General features: G+C 44.4%; 1 long non-coding RNA gene across 1 annotated transcript in view; it reads right to left on the reverse strand.

Annotated features, from left to right (window-relative positions):
* Window positions 1-1,012: 1,012 nt before the first annotated feature.
* LOC112810101 (uncharacterized) overlaps window positions 1,013-12,334 on the reverse strand; it is a 23,001-nt gene continuing 11,679 nt past the window's right edge. Inside the window, exons 2-4 of the long non-coding RNA XR_003204750.2 lie at window positions 5,056-5,191; window positions 1,995-2,098; window positions 1,013-1,189 (exon numbers count right to left, since the gene is read on the reverse strand). This is a non-coding gene — a long non-coding RNA (uncharacterized lncRNA). The remainder of the gene's footprint in view (window positions 1,190-1,994; window positions 2,099-5,055; window positions 5,192-12,334) is intronic.

Raw genomic sequence — 12,334 nt, forward strand, 5'->3', positions numbered from 1 at the left:
AAGAAAGAATGGATTAATGAATAAGCCTATGAAGTTGGTAAGGGATGCAAAGGACTAGATAGGGGGAGGCTGCCATGGTAGCTCACTTCGCATAGCCTAGGGGGATGAGGGTCCCTCATTACTCAATGTTCTGAAGAGCATCCCTATATGGTTACAGGGGTGCATCCAAGTCTACACCTCTGGGTGGGGATGGTACTTATGGTCAAGGTGAGAGACTCAGGGCCAGACATGCACTCATCATCCATCCGTTGGCTCAAGAAACACCTGCCCAGTGTTCACTTGGTGCAAGGTCCTGCACCGAGCACTGTGGACGTAAGGAGGACCAGGCCGATGCCGTCCCTGTCCTCAGGTAGCTCACAATCTAAGGCAGACTGGATTCTAGGGTGCTTCCTGAGCCAGCAGCCCTCGGTTTCGCTCCTAACCTGCCCAGCTGTCTTTCGGGGTGAGTGCCCTGGGGACGACGGAGCAAAAGAATATGAGGAAATCCAAACCCAAGGCGGAGCTCTAAGTGTCCACGTGAGGCTATGAGCAGCGAGCAGGAGATCTTCATTACCTTTGAACAGGGCGCACTAACTCATGGGCGCTGCAGTCTCCCACCTGTCACCTGTTTTCTCTGGGGGTAAAAACTTCCAGGGTATGGGAACTGACCAGGAGGAGGAAGCACCTTGCTGGCAAAGTTGGGACAGTGTAAAGAGGAGTGAGGAAGACAAAGATGTGTGGTTTTTCTTGGGGGTCAGGAGCGTCCCGGGAGCCAGCAGATCTCACAGCAACAAGAAGGACACCCACTGCTGTCGACATTTTTCAGAGCCTCCCCCCCGCACATGCCCACTCACACCCCACTCCCTGCGGTTTTCTGCTTTGGGCTAAGGACGGAGCTTTTGAAGGTAACAGCAATCCTATGGTCTTTCCAGGTTTGCAAGCCTGAAAATGTAGTTTGTTATATTTATTGTAAACTGATCAAACTCACATCATGACAACCTGGAAGAAACACATGACCAATGACAAATGACTTGACGTCGTATCTTCCGAAAATGAAAGATATCTGTGGGCTTGGGTGAAAACCGACCTTCTATTAAAGATGTGTGGTTGAGACCCGTTTCAAAATCGTATCAGTGATCCTGGTAAGATGGAGAGCCTTCCTTGGGATCGTGCCTCTGAAGTTCATTGACAGAATCAGATTTAGAATGAGCTTGGAAGCAAAGCAAGAATATGGGTGTAAAAAGATGGCAGAGGGAGAAGTCGTTCTCGAAATTACAGTTCTTGAAATCTTAATTGTTCTTTTTTTTTTTTAAAGCTTTTATTTATTTAGGGCGCCTGGGTGGCTCAGTCATTAAGCGTCTGCCTTCGATTCAGGTGATGATCCCAGGGTCCTGGGATCCAGCCCCACATCGGGCTCCCTGCTCAGCGGGGAGCCTGCCTCTCCCTCTCCCACTCCCCCTGCTTGTGCTTTCTCCTTCTCTCTCTCTCTCTCTGTCAAACAAATAGATAAATAAAAGCTTAAAAAAAGATTTTATTTATTTATTTGCCAGAGAGAGAGAGAGACAGAAAGAGCCCAAGCAGGGGGAGCAGAAGCCGAGGGAGAAGCAAGCTCCCCGTTGAGCAAGAAGCCCGATGCAGGACTCGAACCCAGGACCCTGGGATCATGACCTGAGCTGAAGGCAGACGTTTAACCAACTGAGTCACCCAGGCATCCCCCAAATCTTAATTATTCTAATAGAGCATACTTAACTTAAAAACATCCCTTTCGATTGTAAGTAATTATCTTGTCCACAGCTAAAAGAAATTACCACAATCAATAAAAATATTTCCCATAGCTATTTACAGTCTATAATTTTCAGATGCTTCAGTCCGTGTCTTCATAAGAGCCTATGAGAGGCATTATCATCTCCCTTTTACTAAAGGCCCAGGGCATAGTGTTAACAAAAACTCAGTCTTTTTAGCACCAAATCTTCTGCACTTTCCACCACACCACACGCACAACCTCAAAATGGTACCTCTGTGCGGTCACGGCCGTCCACCTTCTCATTACACTCACTCAGTGTAAGGGCCACTGGTGTCCGTATTTTGAACTTTGAACTTGACCGGGCACTGCTCTGGGCTGTGGGAAGAAGGAAGTGGAAAGTGATGAGCTTTCTGCTGTTCCTTCCGTTTGTACGAAGCTGTGGCTATGGGTGGCCTTGCACAGAGCACACACTTACTGAGCCGATCGGTGTCCCAAGGCCAGAGACTATCCCTACCTCACGGGCCACCGTGCACACAGTTTGGAACAGAGGTAGATGCCAAAGAAATAAATGAACCCCCAGGATTCCCCAGATGATTTGGGAACGAGGCAATAGAAAGTTGGTGGCAGTTATACAAAGTGTGGGGAAGAAGGAAGACTTAAAGACCTAAAGAAGTAGATTTAAAAAAAAAAAAAGATTTTATTTATTTGACGGACACACAGCGAGAGAGGGAACACCAGCAGGGGGAGTGGGAGAGGGAGAAGCAGGCGAAGCAGGGAGCCCGATGCGGGGCTCGATCCCAGGACCCTGGGATCATGACCTGAGCCGAAGGCAGACGCTCAATGACTGATCCACCCAGGTGCCCCAAGAAGTAGATTTTTGACAGCATCTCGACTCTGTTATTGATTTATACCCTAACTCTTCCACCCCTCCCTTATAACACTATCACTTTTTAAAAGTAGATTCCAAGGAGATGACAATTCATTCATTTACCTTTCAAGACACCTTCATACATATGCTGTTTGGGCTGAGCATTAGGTTCAGAGAGATGAAATGGTTTGCCCATAGCCATACAGATGGTGAGCAGCTCAGCAAGAAAGTCCCAACATTTTTTGACTCAACCCAATGTTCATTGCATCACTTCTCCCAGGGGCTCTTGAGACAAAACCTGAGAATCTCCTGGAAGCAGGGGGTGAGAAAGCAGACGGCCCCATCTAAAGATCCTGTTATTAGGTAAGTGGAAAGCTGATTTCTACCAGGGGTCCCCTCGACCCACACTGTGGGCGGGATAAAATGCAGGACCAGAAGTTTATTAAGTACCGCTACTCACTGCCCGGACGGCAGGTCATTTCACACTGTTTGGCTAATGGCAAGTGACAGGTTTCTGTCTGGCTGGTGATACAGCAATTAAGTGAGATAAGATGACAAAAAAGGCAGGAAGCTAATGATGTGTTGCCTTGTTGAGCAGAGCTTGCCACGCCTCATTAGATTTAACAGAGTTATCGAGACAGAGTAATTACCAGAGACAGTAAAACAGTTGTATTAAAAGATAATTTAAAAAAAGCCAGTATCAAAGAGAAATAATTAAGTGCTTAATAGGGCACTCGCTAGCTGCTGGGTCCAGCGATCAGACTCTGAGAGGTTGCAGAGGGGGCCCTTCTGCTCGGTGGGACCTCATGCTACGTCGTTAGTTAGGACCACATCCTCTTTTAAGTTTTTTATTGCGGTCAATTATACGTGACGTAAAATTTACCATCTTAACCATTTTTGTGTGTTCAGTTCTGTGGCATTAGTTATATTATTCACATCATTTTACAAGCATCATCGCCATCCATCTCCAGAACTTTTTCATCTCCCAAAACTGAAACTCTGTCCCCGTTAAATAAGAAGCCCTCATTCCCTTTGCCCACAGACCCTGACAAGCCCCCTTCTGCTTTCTGTGCCTATGACTTTGACTACTTCAGATTCCTCCTACAGGCAGAATTCTACTGTATTTGTATGTTTTGTGACTAGCTTCTTTGACTTCGTATGTCCTGGAGGTTCCTCCATGGTGTGGCATGCATGAGAATTTCCCTCCTTTTTGAGGCTGAATAATATTCCATTGTATGTATATATCACATTTTGCTTGCCCATTTATCTGGTGATGGACATTTGGGTCGCTTTCACATTTTGCCTAGGGTGAATAATGCTGCTGTGATCGTGGGTGCACAAATACCTCTCCAAGACTCTGCTTTCTCTTCTCCTGGGTGTATATCCAGAACTGGAATTGCAGGATCGTGTGGTAATTCAATTTTCAATTTTTTTTCAGGAGCCACCATACTATTTTCCACAGTGATGGTATCACCTTACATCTCTGCCACTAGTACACAAGGGTAATTTCTCCATATCCCCACCAACTCTTTTTTTTCCCTGGAGTTTCTTTGTTTGTTGGTTTGGTTTTGTTTCCTTTTGCATAATAACCATCCTCATGGGTGTGAGGTGGTTGGGCCATAACCTTTTGAATACCCTCACTCCAAGTGTACAGTGGGATCCCAGTTAAGGAATCCACATGGAAAAAAAATCAAGGTCATCCTACATAAACTATATTAAAAGAACTTAGTTCTGGTTAATTCATATTTATTGGTCTCCTGATTAGGCAGGAGTAGAGATGTTCATCCTTGTCGAGAAGCGCTTGGTCCCAGGAAAGAAATGAGTTTAGGGAGGTCGAAGTATCTCTGAGGAGTTGGGTTTATGACATGGGTGGCTACCATCCCCACTGAAGCGCTTCATGAAGCAGAAATGCCACCAAGCTGGGTTGGCCTATGAAGCCCGGCTTATGAGTAGCTATCCAATGGAATAAGTCTTCCCTTCCGTTCTCTGTCTTTCTCCCTCTTCCCTTCCTCACCACCTGATCCTCTCTCTCGTTCCCGCTACCACTGTACGTGCCCAAGTCTTCAGGGCGCCCTTCCCGCCCCAGGCACTGCTGGACCCTGGAGGTGCCTGAAGTGAGGGGACTCCTCGCTCTTCCCAGGGGTCTGCGTCTGCACCCACCCCACCTCCAGCAGCCATTGTATCAGTAAGGACTAGACTTGACCCTTGTCACCACCAGCCCGGGTTTATGCCCCCATGCGGCATCTCCCACACTCTTCCCAGCTCATCCGCTTCCTTCCAGTAGGTTCTCACTGTTCCTGGGAAAGCCTTTGCTATGCTGTTGCCCCAACTTCTAGTGCTTTCTCCACCTCCTGGGCCTCCTCCAAGTATATTTTTAGAATTCTGCCTTCAACTGCTTCAGCGCCTCTGATCAGCCCTCTTCCAACTTCCTGTAGATTGAATCAGGGTCTACTTTACAACTGACCTGTTCACTCCACACATCGGTTCCTTATTCTGTCGGTGAGAATCGCAGCCACAAATGCAAGTGAACAGGTGACAGAATCAGGCACCCCACATCACTTCCTCAGTCCTTCCCCGGGTGCCGGACACTCAGGAGGTGACTGGAAAAGACATGAATTAAGTGGACATGAAGTTTCTACAACATCGTTTCTACAGGATGACCTTGATTGTTTTATGTGGATCCCATTACGCATTTGGAATCTATTTTTTTATCTATTATTATTTTTTATTTACATTCAGTTGATTAATATATAATGAATTATTGGTTTCAGAGGTAGAGGTCAGTGATTCATCAGTCTTATATAATACCCAGTGCTCATTACATCCCGTGCCCTCCTCCTTAATGCCCATCCCCCAGCTACCCCATCCCCCACCCACCTCCCCTCCAGCAATCCTCAGTTTGTTTCCTATGATTAAGAGTTTCTTATGGTTTGTGTTCCTCTCTGATTTCTTCCCGTTCAGTTGTCCCTCCCTTCCCTTACGATCCTGTGTTTTGTTTCTTAAATTCCATATACGACTGAAATCATATGATAATTGTCTTGCTCTGATTGGCTTATTTTGCTTAGCATAATACCCTCTAGTTCCATCCACTCATTGCAAATGGCAAGATTTCATTCCTTTTGATGGCTGAGTAATATTCCATTGTATATATCTCCCACATCTTCTTTATCCATCATCTGCTGGTGGACTTCTGGGCTCTACCCATAGTTTAGCTATTGTGGACATTGCTGCTATGAACATTGAGGTGCACATGCCCCTTCGGATCACTACAGCTGTATCTGTGGGATAAATACCCAGTAGTGCAATTGTTAGGTCTTAGGGTAGCTCTATTTTCAATTGTTTGAGGAACCTCCACCACACTGTTTTCCAGAGTGGCTGCACCAGCTTGAATTCCCCCCAACAGTGTAGGAGGGTTCTCCTTTCTCCACATCCTCACCAACATTTGTTTTTTCCTGTCTTGTAATTTTAGCCATTCTGACTGGTGTGAGGTGGTATCTCATTGAGGTTTGGATTTGGATTTCCCTGATGCCGAGCGATGTTGAGCACTTTTTCATGTGTCTGTTGGCCATTTGGATGTCTTCTTTGCAGAAATGTCTATTCCTGTCTTCTGCCCATTTCTTGATTGGATTATTTGTTCTTTGGGTGTTGAGTTTGATAAGTTCTTCATAGATTTTGGATACTAGCCCTTTGTCTGATATGTCATTTACAAATACCTTCTCCCATTCTGTCGGTCGTCTTTTGGTTTTGTTGGCTGTTTCCTCTGCTGTGCAAAAGCTTTTTATCTTGATGAAATTCCAATAGTTCATTTTTGCCCTGGCTTCCCTTGTCTTTGGAGACTGTCTAGCAAGAAGTTGCTGGGGCCGAGGTCACAGTGGAATCCATTTTTAAAAATACAGTCCAAAATGACTATTTGGCTAGATTAACAAGATTAATTTTGTGGATAGTGGAAAAAGAAAGAGGAAGCTTCTTGGCATAGATTATAAATCGCATGACTTTATACAGGACAGATTATTTCATTAAATCTTTTTGCAGTTACTCGATTTCTGCCAATAGTCTTCTTGGAGACATTTTATACACTTAACTTCAGTTGAATTTTTTTTAAATTTTATTTATTTATTTGAGAGAGGGAGAAAGAGAGCACAGAGAGGGTGAGGCAGAAGCAGACTCCCCGCGGAGCAGAGAGCCTGACGTGGGGCTCGATCCCAGAACCCCGAGACCATGACCCAAGCCGAAGGCAGACGCTTAACCGACTGAGCCACCCAGGCGCCCCTTAACTTCAGTCAAATTTCAAAACTGGTAAATAGAAAGGAAGAAAAGGGAAAACAAGCATGTCTTAAATGGTCTGGTTTGATAGCTCAGTTGTAGAGCAAAAGAGGGTTTGTAGCATTTTTTTGCTTGGTAATGAGAGAAAGAAGAAACATAAACATCTTCCCAAAAGACATGCAATTTTAAAAAGGATATTCACAATCTTGTACACAGTTATTTTACAAAAGGGTTTTCCTGAGACCAATAAATGCGGCACGTTAACTTTGTACCAAATGGGGCACAAAGAGATCCTCAGTCCCGAGGACACAGAATTTCCCCATCTCCCCAGACTGGGAGCAATTCTGATCCACAAAGTGGACAGTTTGGAAATGTGAGGTTTTTTTTATTATGTTAATCACCATACATTACATCATTAGTTTTGGATGTAGTGTTCCATGATTCATTGTTTGTGCATAACACCCAGTGCCCCACGCAGAACGTGCCCTCTTTAATACCCATCACCGGGCTAACCCATCCCTCCACTCCCCTCCCCTCTAGAACCCTCCGTTTGTTTCTCAGAGTCCATCATCTCTCATGGTTCGTCTCCCCCTCCGACTTACTCCCCTTCGTTCTTCCCCTCCTGCTATCTGCTTCTTTCTTAACATATGTTGCATTATTTGTTTCAGAAGTACAGACCTGTGATCCAACAGTCTTGCACAATTCACAGCGCTCACCATAGCACATACCCTCCCCAAGGTCTATCACCCAGCCACCCCATCCTTCCCACCCCCCACCACTCCAACCCTCAGTTGGTTTCCTGAGATTAAGAATTCCTTATATCAGTGAGGTCATATGATACATGTCTTTCTCTGATTGACTTATTTCGCTCAGCATAACACCCTCCAGTTCCATCCACGTCGTTGCAAATGGCAAGATCTCATTCCTTTTGATGGCTGCATAATATTCCATTGTGTATATATACCACCTCTTCTTTATCCATTCATCTGTCGATGGACCGACCTCTTGGCTCTTTCCACAGTTTGGCTATTGTGGACATTGCTGCTATAAACATTGGGGTGCACGTACCCCTTCGGATCCCTACATTTGTATCTTTGTGGTAAATACCCAGTAGTGCAATGACTGGATCGTACGGTAGCTCTATTTTCAACTGTTTGAGGAACCTCCATACAGTTTTCCAGAGGGGTTGCACCAGCTTGCATTCGGAAATGTGGGTATTTTTTTAAACCTAGGTGCTCACTAGTTCAAATGAAAACCTTAGTGCATTTCCAGTAACCCAGCTCCCATCTGCTAAGGAAGTGGACGAAAAGAACTCAATATGCTGTCAGAAAGTCAAGTGTATGAATTATTGCCTCAGCAGAGAGTCCTCTCCTGTTGGGAGTCATGATCTCCTTTGAAAATAGGTTAAAAACCCCGAAATTTCTTCCTAAGTACAAAAAAAAAAAAGTGACAGGTAGAGACATACATGTGAAGTCTTTTAAACCCCATTACGAGGACTCAAAACCATTTTATTGTTCAGGACACAATGCACAAACCCCTAGTTAAGAAACACTAATTTAGAAATATCCTGAAAATAGGGAGTAAAGGAATCCATATTTAATTTTGTTGTTGAACGTTTTCCAGGAGTTGAATATAAGGAGGGAACAGTAAGATTTTATTGAAAACAAAATGGACTCATTTGAATGTATTTATTCTAGGACCTGCGTGCTGAATTCTCATCTTTAGGTGGATAAAAATAATTCGGTTTCCGAAGCAGAACCAATGAGGAGAATGTCTAGCTCATAAACATTGAAGAGGCAAGGGAGCTCCTCCAAATTCAACACGTTATGCTTAATGTTTTGGAAATAGCAGCTTGAAAGACCGAAGCACTAGGGCTAAAAATGCAACTTCAGAAAACGACCCTCTCCATCCATCATCTCGAGTCTTTGAGACAAGGAAAGGAGGGTAACATTTTCCACGTGGGAAAGCCATGAAAGATGATGATTCGGCAGATAAGGCTTTCAAGAGCTATGTTTTATTGGCGACTCATACACAGTTTGCCCAATAAAAGTTTTCCCCTTTTGCAAATTATAACATCATGAAAGAAGTACTTTATTCCATTGCACAGATAAGTCGCAAATTGTAAGTATGTTTCAGCGCATGCCCTTCATCCTATGGGACATGCAACCAGAAATCAGGAAACGTTAGCACCTCAAAGCCCTGTCCACCCACCTCTTCCCTTTCAATGAATGAGGATGCCCAGGTAAAAGGACCTGTTCACGGTCACACAGCACTTACCATCAGAGCTGAGAATCGAGCTCAGAGCAACCCATACTTTCTACATCGTTTTCACAGCCACACTGGACCTCGTCCAGCAGTGGTGCATTTTCGATACTCAATTTACTGGTTTCAAAGAGTCCATTTCCTGGTTGCCTCAGTCTACCCACATACCGAATGAGAGCCCAGGCAATGACCATGGTCACAGCTCGAGGTTAAGGCATACAAAGATACTGTTGATACTTCTTGGGAAACATTTTCTTTTTTAATTGTTGATGAGAAGTCATCTGACCGGCTTTCTTGGGGACCACTGCCACGGTGGATGTCAAAGTCTGATTTGGAAGAAGGCCCATGAATGCAGGCTCTCTGACACCAGATCAAGTTTAAAAGCCCGAGGAGTTAGGATCTGTAGGTAATTATTCTTGGTCATATCGGGCAGCTCCAAAATTCATCTTTGGGGGTTTCTTAATCATTTGAAATTAGCCCTCGAAGAAATCAGGAGGGAGAGAAAGAAGGAAGGAGAGGAAGCTTTCAGAAACGAGGAAGGGAAATATATGGTGTCCCCACAATGTCATAAACTTGAGAAAACCAGGGTGTGTGTTGGGGGGTGGAAAGAATCTCTTTCTTCCCTCCCGTTCGATAACGCAGCCCGAATTTCTGCACCTGAGCTTTAAAATCTGTGTCCGAGCTGTGGGCAATGTGCGGCAGGCCCTCAGTGGAGAACCGTGGACAGGCTGCCCTATTACAGAACACAATCCTAAAAGCCGACACAGCTGGGAGCTACGGGTGAAAGGCGGGGACACCTTAGCTTCTGGTAGCAAAGGAAATTATTATGATACAAATTAGGCTGAGCTATCATTTGTTGGAAAACCTCTTGAAGAATGACCAGCTCCGGTCCACATCCTTTGTCCTGGCTGGCTTTTTATTTGGGCTTGTGGAGAAATGGGTTTCCTGAAGAGATATCATCTCTGCCTCCTGGGAGGCACCTATACGGACGAAGACTAAAAAAGCACATAGTATCAGATAACCTACTAAAATAAAGCCGGCAAAGTCATTATGCTTTTACTCTATTGATCCAGTGCCTGGCTACATGGGGGAAAAAACAACTTACATTGTTGAAGCTGGAAATCTCTAAGGTTACAACAACATGTTAAAAAGCGGTGCATTTATCTGCCCTAAGAACAAGACACCGTATCAAGCAGTCCGGGGATATGCTGAACACCAAACAAACAATGAGAGGCTTGTAAGGATGGTATCGTGTGTGTGTGTGTGTGTGTGTGTTTTAAAAATTGTTGGATATGCTTTCTGAATACGTAAAAATACACCTAAAATGGTCATTCAAAAATTGAAGTATCATTGACATACAATACCATATTAGTTTCAGATGTGCAGCAAACGATTCGTTGTTCATATATATTATGAAATGATCAGCACAGTAAGTCTAGTTAATACCCATCACCACGCATCGTTAGAGGATTTTTTTTCTTGTGGTGAGAACTTTTAAGATTTTCTTAGCAACTTCCAAATATGTAATGCGGTATCTGTCATTATAGCCACCACCTTGTACATTACATTCTGTGACATTTATTTTATAACTGGAAATTTTGGCTCCCTTCACCCATTTTTCCCACTCCTATCCCTTCTGGCAACCGTCATTCTATTCTATGTATTTATGAACTTGGTTTTTGTTTGTTTGTTTGTTTTGTTTTCTTCAGATAAATACCCAGATGTGAAATGGCTGGATCACACGATAGCTCTATTTTTAATTTTTTGAGGAACCTCCACACTGTTTTCCACAGTGGCTGCACCAGTCTGCATTCCCACCAACACTCTACAAGGGTTCTAATTCCTCTGTAGCTTCGCTGACACTTCCTATTTCTTATCTTTTTGATAATTGCCATTCTAACAGGTGTGGGGTGATCTCTCATTGGTTTTGATTCACATTTCCCTAATGACTAGTGATGATGGGCATTTGTTCATATCCATTGGCCACTGTATGTCTTTTTTGGAGGAGTATCTATTTAAGTCCTTAGTCCAGTTTTAATTGGGATATTAGGGTTGTTTTGTTTGTTTGTTTGTTTTGTCATTGAGTTGTAGGAGATCTTTATATATTTTGGAGATTAACACCTTACCTGGTTTACAAATACTTTTTTCCCATCTGTAGGTTGTATTTTCACTCTCTTGATTGTTTCCTTTGGTGTAAAGAAGATTTTTGGTTTGATGTAGTCCATTTGTCTAGCCAACAGCGGCCAACAGAAGGGCTGGAATGTTGCTTTGGGGGTGCAGAGGTCCAGTCTTGGGAGCAATACATCGCTGGCCGTCCAGAGAGCCCTGCTCTCTGTAGGACTGGCAGTTCTAGGGAGGAGGCAGGCACAGTCTGATCCTCGCTGGTATATCCGGCAGGTCCAGATGGACCCATGGCAGCCCATTTCCCATGCGCAAATCTGTCTCCCACTGGGGAGAGAAGAGGGTGTGTTCTGTCTACCACAGACTCTGATTCCACATTTAGTGAGCATCTGAGGTGCAAGATGCCTGTCTGCTGCTATGGAGCATCACCACATTCAAAGAGAAAACATGACTTGTGCCATCAGAGAATTGATAATCTAGTGAACTGTTCACAGACCATGCAATGGGATCATGAATGAGCATCTTCTTGCTAAAGCTAGAAGCCCCATGATGGGTGCAGGGAAGACAAGCAGCCTTCCTTCAGGGAGCTGACAATATCGTGAACCAAGGATAAACATAAATAAGGTCAATGGGTAACTTCTCAGTCAGAGAAAATATCGATTCAAGCCAAACAGAAATGTAAGTCTTGGTCTAACATGAGCAAAACTGTTGACACACTTTGGAAATATATTCCTTTATTGAATAAACAGCTCAGAGACGTGGTGTCCTTCTCACCAACAGGGCTGCGCCGTGAATACCCATGTGGATGGTCCCAGAATGAGAGTCAGCAGGAAGTCCTTATGGGGTCAAACCAAGTCTGCACCTGCCCACAGGCCGATGGCCCAGCTGCTCTCCCAGCTTTCTGTTTTGCCATCTACTGCCAATGGGGGTGGTGGCCAGGGACAAGGGGCAAGAAATTAGGGGGGGGGGGTGCTTTGATATTTTTCAGGATGAAAGAAATTCTTACTGGTAATACAAATCAATCACATAGGGAAGAGAGAGGTACAACCCTCGGGGAATTTCTTTTTCTCTTTTTCTTCCTTCCTTCCTTCCTTCCT

Source organism: Callorhinus ursinus, unplaced genomic scaffold, assembly GCF_003265705.2.
Source record: "Callorhinus ursinus isolate GAN/ISIS: 27379988/994484 unplaced genomic scaffold, GSC_fseal_2.0 scaffold36, whole genome shotgun sequence".
NCBI lineage: Eukaryota > Metazoa > Chordata > Mammalia > Carnivora > Otariidae > Callorhinus > Callorhinus ursinus.